Source organism: Papaver somniferum, chromosome 4 (genome assembly GCF_003573695.1).
Source record: "Papaver somniferum cultivar HN1 chromosome 4, ASM357369v1, whole genome shotgun sequence".
In the NCBI taxonomy this organism is placed as follows: Eukaryota; Viridiplantae; Streptophyta; class Magnoliopsida; order Ranunculales; family Papaveraceae; genus Papaver; species Papaver somniferum.
The window spans coordinates 20,168,821-20,186,329 of record NC_039361.1 but is presented as its reverse complement, the minus strand read 5'-3'; the positions used below and the strand labels follow the sequence as shown (position 1 = coordinate 20,186,329).

The following is a 17,509-nucleotide window of genomic DNA, read 5'->3' as shown; positions in this document are numbered from 1 at the left end:
GACTTAAGACAACTAGTGGAGTTTTCCAAACTCAGCAGAAAATCTCGGCAAAGAGACTTTCGCCAGTTCGCGGACTAGGTTCCCGGACTGAGTTCGCGGACTTACACGCAAACGAGTTTTTGGAAAATCCCAGAAGAAATTCTCGGTACAAGAACTTCCGTCAGTTCGCGGACTTGGCAAGGCCAATTCCTCCGATTTCTCTCAATCAACAAAGTTCGAAAACTTCGGATTAAGGAATACATGGTTATGTAATCTGAACTCACATTCCAATCATTGACATTCTTAGAGGACGTTATATAGCCGTTATTCACAGTTCGTTTTGCGTCAGATCAATTCTCAAAGTAATTGAAACTTTTCATGACTTTCGTCACTAGGTGAAGATAAACTTGATCAAAGCGAAACGCTTTACCAACACATGATTTCGAGATATAGATAGGCGAGATATACTCGGATCGAAATATCAAATGTGTATGATCCAGTCTATATAGCATACGACTTTTGTCTCATAAGAAGTAGGAGATAGAAGAGATAGACTTTTGAGTGATAGATAAAATCAAGTCTCCACATACCTTTTTGTTGATGAAGATCCACGGTTCCTTGAGTATATCTTCGTCGTTGTATGATGAATCGCCATGAAGTACTTGAGCTCAACTACACTTTTCTATCCTAGTCCGAGACTTAGATATGTAGGCTAGAAATCAAGACTCATAGTTTTGATCACTAACATTGACAAACATGCTTGAGTTAGCGACGCATGCGAGGTCGACCGAGCTATGCTCTAACCAAACTCGCAAATACCTAGAACCGGGCTTACTTGCTTCTGTCAGATTGGTCGAATATACTTTATATATCTCGTCATTATCAGGATTTTCCTGCCTCTCTTAAAGTAGTGACTTTAGCCCGTCCCTTTCAATATAGGTTCGTTGGGAAGTGTTTCTGTCCTTTTCACTTCTTATTACTCCTTTCGTTCACTTTTTCTAACATTTCTAGTACCTACTAATTCATTCGGGCGAGACATCAAGAGATGTCATGATGCGCCCAAATAACACAATCCTCTTTTGGCCTAACATTCTCTGTGCTTCCACGTCTCCAAACTCAGGGATATTTGTATATGGCATGGAAACAATGTTCTTACTTATTCAACATAATTGTTGAGTCCTATGAACAACGACAACATGTGGCCATCTTCAATTTTTTCTTTATCCCTATTATCGGAATTGTATGACTGGAAAAATGTTGGTGTGATTGAGAAGATAAGGTTCATAAATACAAAATTAAGTATACCACCGATACTTAAAATAAAAATTACATAGTTAGGTTAGTACATTTATATAAAATATGGGAAAAATAATAAATAAATGATTGGAAAAATTAGTTCTTACCTCCGACACTCCCCAAAATCCATTTACTTGTTTGGTACACGTCGAGCATATACCAAGGGTTATGTAAATTTCTGATAAAATTGGAGACCTTCAGTCATATGTTGGTGCTCGCTCTAAAGCTTTTAACGATTCGTGAAAACCAATTAATGTTGTTGAACTTGAATTTGAGAATAAAATTTGGCATATTGTCCACAACCTAAACACACGTTCGAGCTCCTCATAATGTTTAGAGTGCAAATATTTTTTATTTTATACCTTGTTTTCTTCCATTTTCCTAACATAACATTGTAAAAAAAAAAATCAACTCAGCTACCTTTAATACATATGCTTTTAATGTTCTATATTCTGGATTTCCTTCTAAATCATTTGAGTATAAATGAAGTTGGTTTTTCCATCTTTCTTCCAAAACTCATTTTAATATGTTAAATGGAAGTACATTTCCTTCACATGGGCTCCCCGCAACACCTACAAATCTAACGGTGTAACTTCTATTGAACAACATATTCATTATTAAAAGTTGGTTGAGTGTTTATAAAACTAAAAAAATCTAAAATTTTAATTACAAAGAAAAATAAACTTACCACATTCAAAATCTTTGAAAAAGATTGTTGTAAGGACCCTCAAGCTCGTCAACACTATTAGACTAGTCAATAGATGATCAAGAGACGATTTACCCGCTAAGGACTCGATTAGTTAATATAGATTTTAATTAATAATCTAATAACGATTTAGACATGAAATTAGTATCATTCGATAGATCTCGAAAAGCTATGCGAAATGGACTACTGGAACGTGTCATTCGGGTGTCGGACGGAAGATATCTCTTATTTTTATGTGCAGGGTAAAATGGGCATTTCCCGTAGAGTGTTATCAAGGCAACCGAGTTTCTTCTCAAGACACCCTCTGTGGATAACTCAAAAGTCAAAACCAAATCGATAAGATCAAGGACTTCTATTTCACTTTCATTTTCTTTTCTTTTCTTTCTTCTTTCTTCCTCTCGTTTCTTCTTCTTCCATTTTCTTTGTTGCTGACGATTGTGAGCAAGACTTGAGAATTCTGTTGAGAGAATCAATCGAAGAGGAAGAACTGATGCATTAGAAGTTGTTACTGGTGTTGACGAAGAGTTGATGGTGGTATTGATGTATTGTTTAGCAGATTTAGGGTTTCTCAGAGAGATGATTTAAAGTTCGGAATTAGAAATGGATTCACGGGATCTTGCTAGAACTGAAGATGGGGTTTGCGAGTTTTAGTTATGGAATTGAAGATGAAATCAGATATTTGAGTGATCGATTAATTAGGGTTGCTGTGAGATGAATTTGGAATTGAGATTAAGAGAATAAGAGTTGAATCGAGAGTATTTGATGATTTAAGAAGAATCAGATGGAATCAACGAGTGGGTTTTGTTTGAATTGAAGTTACAGATAGATGATAGAAGAGAAATTGAATTATAAGTTATGGTTTGTATTTGTAAGATGAACTCAGAGAAGCTGAAGAAGATGAAATCGGCAGTTTAGGGTTTTGATGAAATTATGGATGGAGATCAAACAAAGGGTGAATCATCTAATTCAGATTGGGATTTTGGCTAAGGTAATAATTCTTTCAATTTCCAAGTAAAGGAGTTCATAATCGAGGTTGGATGATTATTATTGTTAAGAAGTTTGTGTTATGAGTTGAATACAGAATCTGTTAGATGATTGCTATGTTAGCGGCATTTGGTATTTGTGAAGAAAGTAAGTTTAGAATTGGAATTGAATTGTGATTATTGGTGGAAGTTGTGGAGTTGCAGCTGAGATAGTAGTGGGAGATAGAGAATGGAGATAATGTTTGTTTGGATTGATTATGGTTGTAACTGAGTAGTGTTGAGAAGAATTGGATTTGTGTTTGCTGTAATTGACAGGGAGAAGGAAAAGTGTGTTAAACTGATATTTCAGTTGAAGTTAGTTTTACAGGTTGGGACTCATATTGATTGTACATGGTTATTGGTGTTGAAATAAGAAGTGAGTTAGGGATTGCAGTGGTGATAAAATTGAGATTGAACATGAATGTGATGAACTACAGATTCAAGGCCAAGAAGTGTTGAGTTTTCTGGAGTAAACTGGTGATGAAATGATTAGTGGTGTATAATTGTGGAATTTGAATTACAGTTGGTGGTGATGTAGTCGTGGTGAGGTTATACTGGGGGTTTATGGAAGGGGTTCAGATGAATGTTTTACAGTAAAGATTGAATGCAACTGATGTTGCGTGTGGTAATGGGTTTATTTGTGTTGAGTTGGAATTTCAGTTAGGAGTGAAGTGTAATCAAAAGGGAGTTGCAGATGAGAGTTGAGTATTGTTTGGGTTGAGGCATTTTGGGATATTGCAGTTACTGCACATGTAGATATATAGGATGAAGTTGTTTGTAATGTTGATGTGGCAATGGCCTTTGAGAAAGCCTGCAATTTCAAACCAAGGTAAGCTGAGTTTAGTGTTGTAATCAAGTTGTGTGTTAGTATGTTTTTGTAGATAGAATTGGCTTCTGCAATTGAACTTTGACATATGCATCTTAGGTTGGCCTGTACAATGGATTTAGCCGGATTGCATTTAGTCTAGCTGACTGAAATTAGTGTTTCTGACTCAGTCAATCTGACTGAGTTAAATGTAAAGCTGACTCACCTGAATCAGTCTTGTGGACTGAGTTAACTCACCGAGTTCCCTATCTAGACCCGAGTTGACTACTTGACCTTGACTAGTTGACCCTGGACTTGACCTTCGACGGACGTGGACTGTTAGTTGACCTTTTGACCGTCAGAGACCGTCAGTTGACCCAGTTGGGTCTGACCTTGTGCAATTGGGCCGAGTTTAGTAGACTTGGGCTTAAGCCTAGTATTTCTATTTTGATTGGTTTGGACCTCCTATGGTTTGAATTAACTTTCGGTTCTTTCTACAAAGTTATAAATATTCTTAAAACATATCTAGTGGACTATGGAATCTATCTAATTGAATTATTAAACTTTAGATATGTTAAAGATAGATAGATATGTTAAAGATAGATAATGAAAAGGTGTAGAACCATAAATGGGCGTAGAACCATTAGATAGAACTATATGATTCTTGTATGAGCCATTTTGGCTAGATTCTCAGATTGCTTGTATGATTAACAGTTAGTCTATTAACAACGATCGATTCAAATGATGAACTAGTGGATTGTGGATCTCGAGGTAGGCGTGGCTTGTCATCAAAAGAGGTGGGAATTTATATTTAGCTCTTTTGTGATTATTGTTGTTTTCTTTTACAAAAGATTATGTTTAACAAATTCATGCATAGTCTGATTTTGTATTCCATGTATTGTTTCATTTTAAACTCCGAAAATTCTGTTATTTCTTTTAATCTTTCCATTGCTTGGAAAGGAATTGTAATGCTTCGTTCGTCTTTATGAATTGTTTGGGAAATAAGAATTTCCATTTGATTGTTTGGAAATAAGAATTTCCATCTGTGGTATATAGGATACGGATCCTTCATTTACTGGTGCGGGATGAGTCATCATATTATTATATAGGTGCGGGACGAGTCACCATATTATTACATTGTTTAGAAGGAGTTAGTTCCATATACATGATTGTTTACCTTTGTGAATTGGTTGTGTTTTTAGTGTTAGCGAAAACATGAATTGTTTTCAAATCATTTCCAATAATTACTTGAAAGTTAAATGTTATTCTTACGAGGAACCCCTTTTAGGGATGATGTGCTCACCCATTCCCACTTTCAGTTTCAGAGACAGATCAGAGTTGCGCAGCGAAAGCTTCGAGGAGTTGAGTCAGTTTGTTAGATTACTTATGCTATGTTTCTTATGTTGTATATTCTCTTTGGAAACAAAATGACTATTGTACATGTATTACTTGAGAGACGTTCTTTTATATATAGTTCTGAGCGGGGCTAGTTTTGGGTTAAGTTTTATAGCAGATTTCTTAATCGAATGTTTAAGTAAATGATTTAGATTCTTAGTGTCTTTTTATTTAGTTAATCTCTTGGATTAGTCAGCTGCTAGCTTTGGGGGCGCTACAAATGTATTTGCAGTATTCCACCATCTATCTTATATAACTTGAGCGATTTGGGTCCTATGGTTTTTAAGTTGTATGTCATATAAACGCCACCAAGGATATCTTCGAACTCTTTCTTGAAGGAACGGGGGAAGATACCCGAACACCATACGCGACTTCGACCAACCACTTCTTAGTGTGACTGTATTAACTCACTCTGGATGATTAGACATGTGCACATGGAGTATACCTTAACTAACTAGTTATCTAACATGTTAAAACTTATATTCTTTATCCTGCATATAAAGTATATACTTTTATTTTTTTTGTTCCCTTTATTTCTTGGTTTCTGACTCATATTTGGAAGCAAGTAAATAGGGATCAAAGTTTTTTGTTTATGAAAAGTTAGAGAAAGAAGAGAAAGTGTAAAGTATAATGAATGGGATGGGTGGCATTTATAGGTGGGATAGAGTTGACCGTCAGTGATATCTATATGCCGCTCAATCATTTTCTCATAGTGACGCATCTCGTTTTCCATGCCACCTGGTATGGAAAATGGATTTTTTGTGTCTTGGTGCATAGGAATAGGCCTCAGCAAACAGGAAGAACATAACAAGGGAGTAGTTAGCAGTAACAAGATAGCTACTATCATATTACTTTATTACTTGAAACATTATATCACAACTAGACAAATTATGTGAAGGGATTTTCCGTCTAAATGCAGGTCCCGTTTTTCTAAAACTAAAGATTGAAACTTCGAATAGAACTTAAATGTATCATAATCGACCAGTAAATTCTTTTATCTAAATAAAATATGGTCGTTAATAGCAAACATAAATACCAGAACCAAGTTAATTTTTCTCACATGTTTTTAAATCAGATGAGAAACTAATCAACCTAGTTCGGTGATCTCAATTTCGATATTGAAGGTTATAATGTAACAAAGAGTTGTAATTAAGATGTGCGAACTCAACATTACAATAAGATGAAGTTGATATAATCTACAATTAACAGTATGATTTTCTTGAATATATCAAAACTAAATGTTTTTATCATATTCAACAGTTGAAACATATAATTCATCGATAAGCTTAGTTTTTCGTTTAAGAATTTGAAGCACGTATTTTGTAAATTTAGGATTTAACATAGATAGACTATAGGTCCCACTGTAAGAACAATTTTGGGCTTACTAGATGACATATGTGTCAAAAAAGAAAAAAACTAAAGCAATTACGAATGTAGGTTCAGCGCACAAAAAATATTCAGTATAAGTACTCAAACTAAACAACCATGAATTTAATCGAGGACCAATCCCTAAAAAGGATCTAATCCAAGACCAACCTGTTAGAGCATAGCTCGTTCGACCTCGCATGCGTTGCTATCTCAAGCATGTTTGTCAATGTTAGTGATCAAAACTATGAGTCTTCATTTCTAGCCTACATAACTAAGTCTCGGACTAGGATAGAAAAGTGTAGTTGAGCTCAAGGACTTCAAGGCGATTTATCATACAACGATGAAGATCTACTCAAGGAACCGTGGAACTTCATCAACAAAAAGGTATGTGGAGACTTGAACTTATATATCATTCAAAATTCTATCTCTTCTATCTCCTACTTCTTATGAGACAAAAGTCGTATGCTATATAGACTGGATCATACACATTTCATATTTCGAGGAGAGATATCTATATCTCGAAATCATGTGTTGGTAAAACGTTTCGCTTTGATCAAGTTTATCTTCACCTAGTGACGAAAGTCATGAAAAGTTTCAATTACTTTGAGAATTGCTCTGACGCGAAACGGTCTGTGAATAACAGCTATATAACGTCCTCTGAGAATGTCTCAATGATTGGAATGAGAGTTTAGATTACATAATCATGTATTCCTTAATCCGAAGTTTTCGAACTTTGTTGATTGAGAGAAACCGGAGGAATTGGCTTTGCCAAGTCCGCGAACCCAGTCCGCGAACTGACGACAGTTCTTGTACCGAGAATTTCTGCCGGGATTTTCCAAAAACTCGTTTGCGTGTAAGTCCGAGAACTGGCGAAAGTCTCTTTGCCGAGATTTTCTGCTGAGTTTGGAAAACTCCAGCGGTTATCTTAAGTCCGCGAACTTGTTTGTGAGCTTAAGAGGTTATGATCTAATGATGTGCTCTGAACATGAAACTTAAATTACTAAGGAATGCTTTATGCAAACCGTGGCTATAAAGTTCATGAGACGATTCAATCGAATCGAATCATCTTTGTTTCAATTGTATCTTGTGTAGTTACATAAGATCTCATAGCAATTGAGCAACTCTTTAACTAGTTCATTCGAGTCAATTGAACTAGTTATGGTGAAGAAGAACAAGGTTAATATGAAATGCTCATATGGTTAACCTTTTGGGTTACTATGTTAAACCAACATTCACGTACACGTTTGGGCATGGTTTTCACAAACCCAGTAAACGTCTACCCAAGTGTGTGTGACAAGCTAAGTTTTCGATCTAACGGTTGAGAAATATTAGCTTGAATCTAAATGAGGTTTTCATCTAATGGTGAATATGGATTGCTTTGTAACAAAGGAAAAACCCTGATTTGAAGACTATATAAAGGAGACATCTAGCATTGTGCAAAACTAATCCCCACACGTCTGTGTGATACTAGTGCGCTCGCTAGAGTCGATTCTCCTTTAACCTTTGGTTTTCTTCTCTAAAACCAGGTTAACGACTTAAAGACTTCATTGAGATTGTGAAGCCCGATACTACTTTTATCGTAGTTGTGTGATCTGATCTTGCATATTCTATCGTACGAGTATAATCTTTGATTGGCTTGAGATCGTGAGAGTTATCCGATAGGCAAGATAAAGAAGTCACAAACATCTTCATCTCACTGTTTGTGATTCCTCAACAAACCGCATGTGTAGTCAGGAAGGATTGTAGAGAGGTAATTAATTAATCTAGGTTGTTCTTCGGGAATGTAAGTCCGGATTATCAATTGGTTCCTGTTCACCTTGATTTCATATCTTAATCTGTGGGATACAGATTTATCCTTTGATAGACTTTTCTGTGTGAGACAGATTTGTTTGTTATCAAGTCTGCGATTTTGGGTTGCAGCAACTCTTGGTTGTGGGTGAGATCATCTAATGGAATCAAGTGCGCAGTATCCTGATGGAATCATAGGCGTAGGAGTACAACTGTACCTTGGATCGGTGGGAGACTGATTGGGGTTAAATTATAGTCCAGTCCGAAGTTAGCTTGGAGTAGGCTAGTGTCTGTAGCGGCTTAATACAGTGTGTATTCAATCTGGACTAGGTCCCGGGGTTTTTCTGCGTTTGCGGTTTCCTCGTTAACAAAACTTCTGGTGTCTGTGTTATTTCTTTTTCGCATTATATTTTATATAATTGAAATAATACAGGTTGTGCGTTTGTGATCATCAATTGGAAATCCAACCTTTGGTTGTTGATTGATATTGATTGATCCTTGGACATTGGTCTTTGGTACCATCCAAGTTATTCCTTGTATTTGATAAAGACTCGCTATTGATTTTATCTTGAGTAAAAATCAAATCAATAGAGATATATTAACTCCTTGAGATACTTTTATCTTGATTGAGTCTGACTGTCTAGTTGATTCTCTAGCAAAGTATTTCAGAGTTAGTCCATACAGATTTCTAAGCGAAATATTGGGTGGTGTTGTTAGACCCCCGCTTTTTCAATTGGTATCAGAGCAGGCAAACACGTTAAAGACCTTATAAGTCTGTGTTTGTGGCAATCTGAGTCTGTGGAGAGAATCTCATACGCATACCAAAATGCCTCCTAAAGCTGTCAACTTTGTTAAGTGTCTCGGAAATATCTCAAAGGATCACTCCTTAGTTGATTCTTCCGAATCCCGAGGTAGGAAGACTGTCTCATCTTGTGTCAGCCACTCTTCCTCCAATAAGACATTGGACATAATGGCTAAAGCTGAATTGGAGCTCACCAGAATTAAAAATAATTCTATAGAGTTTGTTGATCTCAAGGATCATGTACAGCTCATTGATGAATTCGAGAGGTCTATTGATCGTGAACAAGTACTCTACAACATTATAGGGTCGTTCGCTAAGGAAATTGAGAAATTTCTTCAAGAAAACAATCTACAGCGTGAAAAGATTTGTGATCCTGAAAAGCTGGTTAAAGAAGGCTCAATTAGAAAAAATTGTTTGATCAAGACGCATTCATCTGATCTAGACAGACTTCGTGTTGAGAAAGAGAAACTTGAAGCATCACTTACTCTAGACCATGGAAAGTGTAAATCCTTGGAAAAGGAAAACTCTGCCTTAAGAAGAAATTTCTTATGCACAAACTAATTCTCATGAGTTACTGTACAGAATGAAATTTTCTCCAGATGAAGGTTGTGTCAAGAAAAGTTTTCATAACATAGAATCTTCTCCGGTGGCTATGAAGTTTAAACAATTACCAGTTGTTGCTTCTGCTCCACGAATCTGTACCTTCTGTGGAAAAGGAAATCACTATGCTATCCATTGTTTTGCCAAAAAGAAACGTGTTTCTGAACTTCACAAATTGCTTCTTTCTACTGTCAATGGAGTAAATAGTTGGACGACTGCTATAGTGAAGGTCCCTTTCACAGGAAACCAGTCATCTTATAAAAATGATCTCTCTCCTAGAAATCATTATAGGACATTTGTAAATTCTCGTGCTACCAATGAAAGTATGTCATGTGCTTATAAGAACAAATATGATAAATCTAAGTCTAGTGCGTGGAGTCCAATTTCGTAAAATCCCCTAGAACCTATTTCTAGAGGTCCTAGACTTTGCTATCAGAAAGTTTCCTCACCTGTGATTTCCAGAAGGACTGTGAGACGTTCTCTTGTTTCTGGAAACTGCCAAGGAAGGACAAGAAATGCTAAATTCAGATATCCTGGAGGAAATAACTGTTATTCTCTCAGAACCTATGGTGAGACTATGTCTCCCTCTGCTACCTAATAGCCGAATGTCTATTCTTGTGTCTAACTTGAGAGATACAAGAATGAGGATTTGTGAGATGATCAAGTATTGTGTTGTTTTTCTCCAGTTTGTATATCTTATGATGTTTTGTTGTTAATACTTCTTTCTTTTGTCACTATGATCGTTTGGAGATAGAGAATCTTTGAAAGCAACATGGTATGCAGTTTTCCTATTTTGGGCCATTTGTTCTTTGGCTGGCCCACGAACGTCCATGTATCCTCAAGAAACTTTAGGGTTTTCAGCTAGGGTACTCATGAACATATATAAGTCTTATATGTGGTTCTTTATTCTTCTAAAAGGAACTCCATGGAATCTGTTCCCAAAGATGAAGTTTACCCAATGGTTGAGGATGATCTCAAAGGGTGTGATTCTGGTCAAGAGTTTATACGGAAGAAGATGCTTGAAAGAAAAGAGTATAACACTTGGATTGGTGAATCTGTCAAGGATCTGATTCGTACTCAGAATGAAGTTAAGATTGAACTGGATAACCTTCAACTGCAGATAAACCAGCTTATTGATGGACATGCGAAAATTCTTGGTACTCAGAATATCTTGATCAGAAATCAGAAGAAAGTTATCCTTGACTGTGCAAAGGCTCGTCATTATGCTCGCACCATTGATCGGAAAGTCAACGTTCTAACTTTTGACCATGGTGTCTCTACGGTCAACAGGGTTAAGGATATCAGTGACTCCTACTTTGATGGACCATTTCAGATGTCTGAAATCATCAAGGAAAACTAAGTTTTTTATGCCTAGCATGTCTTATTTTTGGATTAGTTAGAAGAATAACTAGTGCCTTGAATAGCGACGATTGTGACTACACATTGCTATTTTTGTTTTCATCTTCTTATGTTATTTTTTAGGTTTATTGGTATTAAATTCTAAAAATATTTGTAGGATGATGTTATTGCAGTGTTGATCGTTATGATTTTGTGATATTGCAATTTGATTATGGGATATATATTGTTTGCGTCCGTGAACTTGAAGGTCCCATATGCTGTAAAAAGTAAAGTCGTTCATGAATTGGTATTCGTATTAATGAAAGGACGAATGGACTTTTGACAATTACAAAAGTTATGCCTATGCAGTCATGTATTTGATGGAAAATAGGATAAAATCTTTTGTTTGACAAGGATAAAGTCTATTATATCGTTATGATGGAAAATAGAATAGATCCTTGTATGTTATCCACGATATTGATCTTCATTGATCCATTTTGTTATGTTTTTCCGTGAAGGCTGCATTATGTGTCTTATGTTGAGCACGATACAACTAAGTCGATTATTCTTATTGGCTTTGTTGGTTGTTCCATAAGATGCTATATGTGGAGCATTACGAACTAAATTAATCATCTTGGTTGGTTATTTAGTTATTTGCTCCGAAAGTCTTTTTTTGTCGAGCAAATTCTTAGACAATTAAATTGATTACTTTTGTGATTAGTTTGGTTGTTTGTATTCCAATTAGATTAATTATAAGTTCTCTTGTAATTAGTCTAGTTGATTTTTCATATATTCCAAAAGTTCTTGTGTTGATATATGAACGGCTGTCGTATATTCCGTAAGGTTTTCCTTATGTTGAGTATTTGAACGATTAAGGTAGTCATCTCCGTGTGGTTATCTTAGTCGTAGCTCCATGAGTTTTCTTATGTTGAGTACAATCAATTAAATTGATCACTTTTGTGGTTTGATTTAGTCGCGTATTCCGATGAAATTAATCATGGGTTTACTTGTGATTAATTTGGTTGAGTTTTGGATATAGAAAATCATTTCCATGGTTTTTGGTGTCCAATTTAAAAATCCATCTTTTCTTTCGAAATTAAGGTCGCTCTTGTTGTTCTTTCGAGAATGACATCAAATGGGGGAGAGTTCTTTTGAATTTGTGCTTAATGGTAATATCTTGCGGGGTGTGCGGTTGTGGAATTTTATAGGGGTTATCTTGTATCTTAAAACTCCTTGATGAATGCATTTAGCTTCGGCTTTATGATTGCATATAAATTAAGTTGGTATGTATTTTCTTTTAGTCTACGAAATGTCTCTTGTGGAAATTTCATTATGATCCCGTTCTTGTACCTTTGCCAATTTTATTGACAAAAAAGGGGAGAAATATTGTAGTTCACACTACAAATACATATGGTTTTTGGATCATTGTGTAAGGGGGAGTGGTTTCCATGATCGAGATGGAGTATTGACTAATGGGGAGTGATACATGTCACAATAGTATTATTGTTAAAGTCTTGATACAATTGGACTTTTATATTACATAATACTATGACACTGTATAATAATGATCGAGAATCTCGATTTCTCTCATTGTTATAACTATGGATCTTAAACAACGGTGATGCTAAACTTACAACCTTTGGGAACATTGGAGTACTTGGAAAGACGAAGATTTCAGGAAACGTTGAAGATTAGACTATGGAATAGGAGCCACTAAAGTTTATCTTTTTTGTATTCCATATGTATTAATAGTTTTTCACTAAAATTGACAAAGGGGGAGATTGTTAGAGCATAGCTCGGTCGACCTCGCTTGCGTTGCTATCTCAAGCATGTTTGTCAATGTTAGTGATCAAAACTATGAGTCTTGATTTCTAGCCTACGTAGCTAAGTCTCGGACTAAGATAGAAAAGTGTAGTTGAGCTCAAGGACTTCATGGCGATTCATCATACAACGACGAAGATCTACTCAACGAACCGTGGAACTTCATTAACAAAAAGGTATGTGGAGACTTGAACTTATCTATCACTCAAAAGTCTATCTCTTCTATCTCCTACTTCTTATGAGACAAAAGACGTATGCTATATAGACTGGATCATACACATTTGATTTTTCGAGCCGAGTATATCTCGCCTATCTATATCTCGAAATCATGTGTTGGTAAAGCGTTTCGCTTTGATCAAGTTTATCTTCACCTTATGACGAAAGTCATGAAAAGTTTCAATTACTTTGAGAATTGCTCTGACGCGAAACGGTCTGTGAATAATGGATATATAACGTCCTCTGAGAATGTCTCAATGATAGGAAAGAAAGTTTAGATTACATAACCATGTATTCCTTAATCCGAAGTTTTTGAACTTTGTTGATTGAGAGAAACCGGAGGAATTGGCTTTGCCAAGTCCGCGAACTCAGTCCGTGAACTGACGGAAGTTCTTATACCGAGAATTTCTACTGGGATTTTCCAAAAACTCGTTTGCGTGTAAGTCCGCGAACTCAGTCCGCGAACTGGCGAAAGTCTCTTTGCCGATATTTTCTGCTGAGTTTGGAAAACTCCACCGATTGTCTTAAGTCCGCGAACTTGTTTGTGATCTTAAGAGGTTATGATTCAAAGATATGCTCTGAACATGAAACTTAAATTACTAAAGAATGTTTTATGCAAACCGTGGCTATAAAGTTCATGAGCCGATTCAATCGAATCATCTTTGTTTCAATTGTACCTTGTGTAGTTACATAAGATCTCATAGCAATTGAACAACTCTTTAACTAGTTCATTTGAGTCAATTGAACTAGTTATGGTGAAGAAGAACAAGGTTAATATGAAATGCTCATATGGTTAACCTTTTGGGTTACAATGTTAAACCAACATACACGTACACGTTTGGGCATGGTTTTCACAAACCCAGTAAACGTCTACCCAAGTGTGTGTGACAAGCTAAGTTTTCGATCTAACGGTTGAGAATATTAGCTTGAATCTAAATGAGGTTTTCATCTAATGGTGAATATGGATTGCTTTGTAACAAAGGAAAAACCCTGATTTGAAGACTATATAAAGGAGACATCTAGTATTGTGCAAAACTAATCCCCAGACGTCTGTGTGATACTAGTGCGCTCGCTAGAGTCGATTCTCCTTTAACCTTTGGTTTTCTTCTCTAAAACCAGGTTAACGACTTAAAGACTTCATTGGGATTGTGAAGCCAGACCGATACTACTTTTATCGTAGTTGTGTGATCTGATCTTGCATCTTATATCGTACGAGTACAATCTTTGATTGTCTTGAGATCGTGCGAGTTCTCCGATAGGCAAGATAAAGAAGTCACAAACATCTTCGTGTCATTGTTTGTGATTCCTCGACAAACCGCCTGTGTAGTCAGGAAGAATTGTAGAGAGGTGATTGATTAATCTAGGCTGTTCTTCGGGAACATAAGACCGAATTATCAATTGGTTCCTGTTCACTTGATTTCGTATCTTATGACGGAACAAAACCTAGGGTTTATCTGTGGGAGACAAATTTATCCTTTGATAGACTTTTCTGTGTGAGACAGATTTGTTTATTACCAAGTCTACGATTTTGGGTTGCAGCAACTCTTCGTTGTGGGTGAGATCAGCTAAGGGAATCAAGTGCGCAGTATCCTGCTGGGATCAGAGGCGTAGGAGTACAACTATACCTTGGATCGGTGGAAGACTGATTGGGGTTCAACTATAGTCCAGTTCGAAGTTAGCTTGGAGTAGGCTAGTGTCTGTAGCGGCTTAATACAATGTGTATTCAATCTGGACTAGGTCCCGGGGGTTTTCTGCATTTGCGGTTTCCTCGTTAACAAAACTTCTGGTGTTTGTGTTATTTGTGCATTTGTGATCATCAATTGGAAATCCAACCTTTGGTTGTTGATTTATATTGATTGATCCTTGGACATTGGTCTTTGGTACCGTCCAAGTTATTCCTTGTATTTTATAAAGACTCGCTATTGATTTTAGCTTGAGTAAACAAATCAAGAGAGAGATATTAACTCCTTGAGATACTTTTATCTTGATTGAGTCTGAATGTCTAGTTGATTCTCTAGCAAAGTATTTCGGAGTTAGTCCATACAGATTGCTAAGCGAAATATTGGGTGGTGTTGTTAGACCCCCGCCTTTTCACAACCCTAATAGAATAAGTTGTTTCTTTAGAAAAAAAAACTGTTTGTTTAGTTAGAACTTGACTCGTATTAAGGATATTTCTATAATTTTAAGTATTAGACTAATTTTGCGTCAATTTACTATAAGTAAATTACTTCCAAAAATAATTTGGAGCTACCAAAGATAGTCAATGTTCACACGTTGGGAGAACTGCCTAAATCAAGATCCAAAACTTGTCTCACTAGTTATATCAAATTTTGGAAGAAAAAAAACTAATTACATTTTCCACACATGATGATACTAAGAATATCAACCATGAGATGAGAAACGTTTTCCTTAACAGCAAAGAAGAATGAGTGAACCAAAACTAAGTTATTCGGTCAGCCCATTTAATTTTAGGTTCATGAACTCAAGATGTTAGCTTAATGAATTCAAGAGAAAAAAAAATATGTAGAAAATATTCCAACTTAGGTTCGCGAACCCAACTTACAAAAGGCATCATGAGAAATTTTTCTTTCCTAGGTTCGCGAACTCAAGTTACAAAAAGGCATTATGAGAAAAATTCTCTAACCTAGGTTCGCGAAATCTAAGCGACGAATTGAGTCTTGGTTTGAGTTTCTGCTTGTTTCCTCATACATATTATTTTCCTTTTCTCCCAAAAAATTTCATTATTCTGTTTTTTCCCTAGGTCGTAAGATTTGTTTGGTTGTTTTCAATATCTTGAAAAAGTATTTTAAATGCTTTTTGAGTCTTTAAGTTCAATTTGTATCACAAGAGAATTTTCTCCTTCTTCGAAAACCATTACTATATGCTCTTGAATATCTTCATCATTAATTGGATACCACTTTCGAAGAGCTTCTCAAGTTATTAATGAAGGCAAAAGACCTTTCTTGTTTATTTGAATTACTTGAAATTCGATTCAGATACTAATATCGCGACATCCTTTAAATTGTAAATTTAAATTTCAAGGAAAATAATATTTGTCATTTATTTGACCGCTTAAAGATCATAACAAAACTAAGGATTTTTTATCTTCCAGTCAAGCCTTGGTAATAACACTTTACATGGTGGAGCTTGTATTATTACAAACTCATCCCTTGACACACTGCCTAACCGTTTGTATGGGAAGCAAACTCGTTGATAGTAGAAAGTATTCTAATTAGGTAAAATCTGTTGCATTGCCTTCATTTAATATCTTCTTTAGGATCAAGAAACTTTTATTAGCACAGTGGGTGGGAAACTAAATCGTATTGTTATTTTGGTTTTCGATTATTGATTTGATTGACTAACGGTTTAGTTATCTTTGATAGATCAAGTTTGGTTTTCCCATGGTCTTTCTCTTCTAATAAAAGGCTACTCAAGTTTGTTTGAGGATTGACTACTACATATTGCATGATTCAAGACCAATAGATAGAATTAACGACCGATCAACATTAACAGACTCTGTTATGTGTGTATTGATCATTAGTATGGATCAATTTGTTTGTGCAGCAGTTACTTTAAAGATTGAAGATTTTTTCTTTTTTGTTTCCGATCTTTGTGATACTTCGTATACGCTTAATTCTCTGGGATCTAAACAAGCAGTTTATTTCGACAAATATCAGACTTGTTGAAAGATCGAACAAACTGTCTAGTTGGTTCTCCTTAGAAAGTTACTTGGATAAAGCTTCTTCATTGCGATAGATTATTTTATAATCTTTGTCTTGGTTTGATCTTTGACCACAATAGTTTATATTGAATAAACAAAAAGATCTTCTATACTCAACTTTATCTTTTACTATTGCTGGGTTTTGGAGAATATATTGAGGTGGTTACAGGAATAGGTTAGTACTTTACCGTTTCGGGTTACGATCCAAAGGAGTTGAGAGCAGAAATCTTCACAACAGGTGAAGCAACTTGAGATAGTAGACTCTATATAAGGATTCACGTGCGTAGACCAGATTTATTGTAAGCACAAGGATACATAAGGAACTGGGTAACTATGAGTAGTTTACTTGGTCTCAACTATACGAAGTTGCGGTAGTCAATTTATATAGATGTTTAATTATGAGAGTATTTACAACTGAACTAGTTACCGAGGTTTTTCTACCAAGCATTTTTCCTCGTTAACAAAATATTGTGTGTCGTGTGATTTACTTTACTTCAACATTATATTATCTTTATAATTAAAGTACGTTAATCAAACTTGGTATGATATCGTAGATTGGTTCCGTCACGAACTTAAGATATATACCAAGTTACATATTGCTGAAGTGATGTTTTCGCAATTATTCTTTATGTAAGATTACACAAAGTGTATC

The 17,509-nt window shown here is 35.7% G+C and overlaps 1 long non-coding RNA gene across 1 annotated transcript; it reads left to right on the top strand.

Annotated features, from left to right (window-relative positions):
* The first annotated feature begins 2,374 nt into the window (after nt 1–2,374).
* Nucleotides 2,375–5,279, top strand: LOC113274881. The gene is made up of 3 exons (XR_003323300.1): nt 2,375–3,832; nt 4,523–4,605; nt 5,128–5,279. It is a non-coding gene; the product is annotated as an uncharacterized LOC113274881 (long non-coding RNA).
* The last annotated feature ends 12,230 nt before the right edge of the window (nt 5,280–17,509 follow it).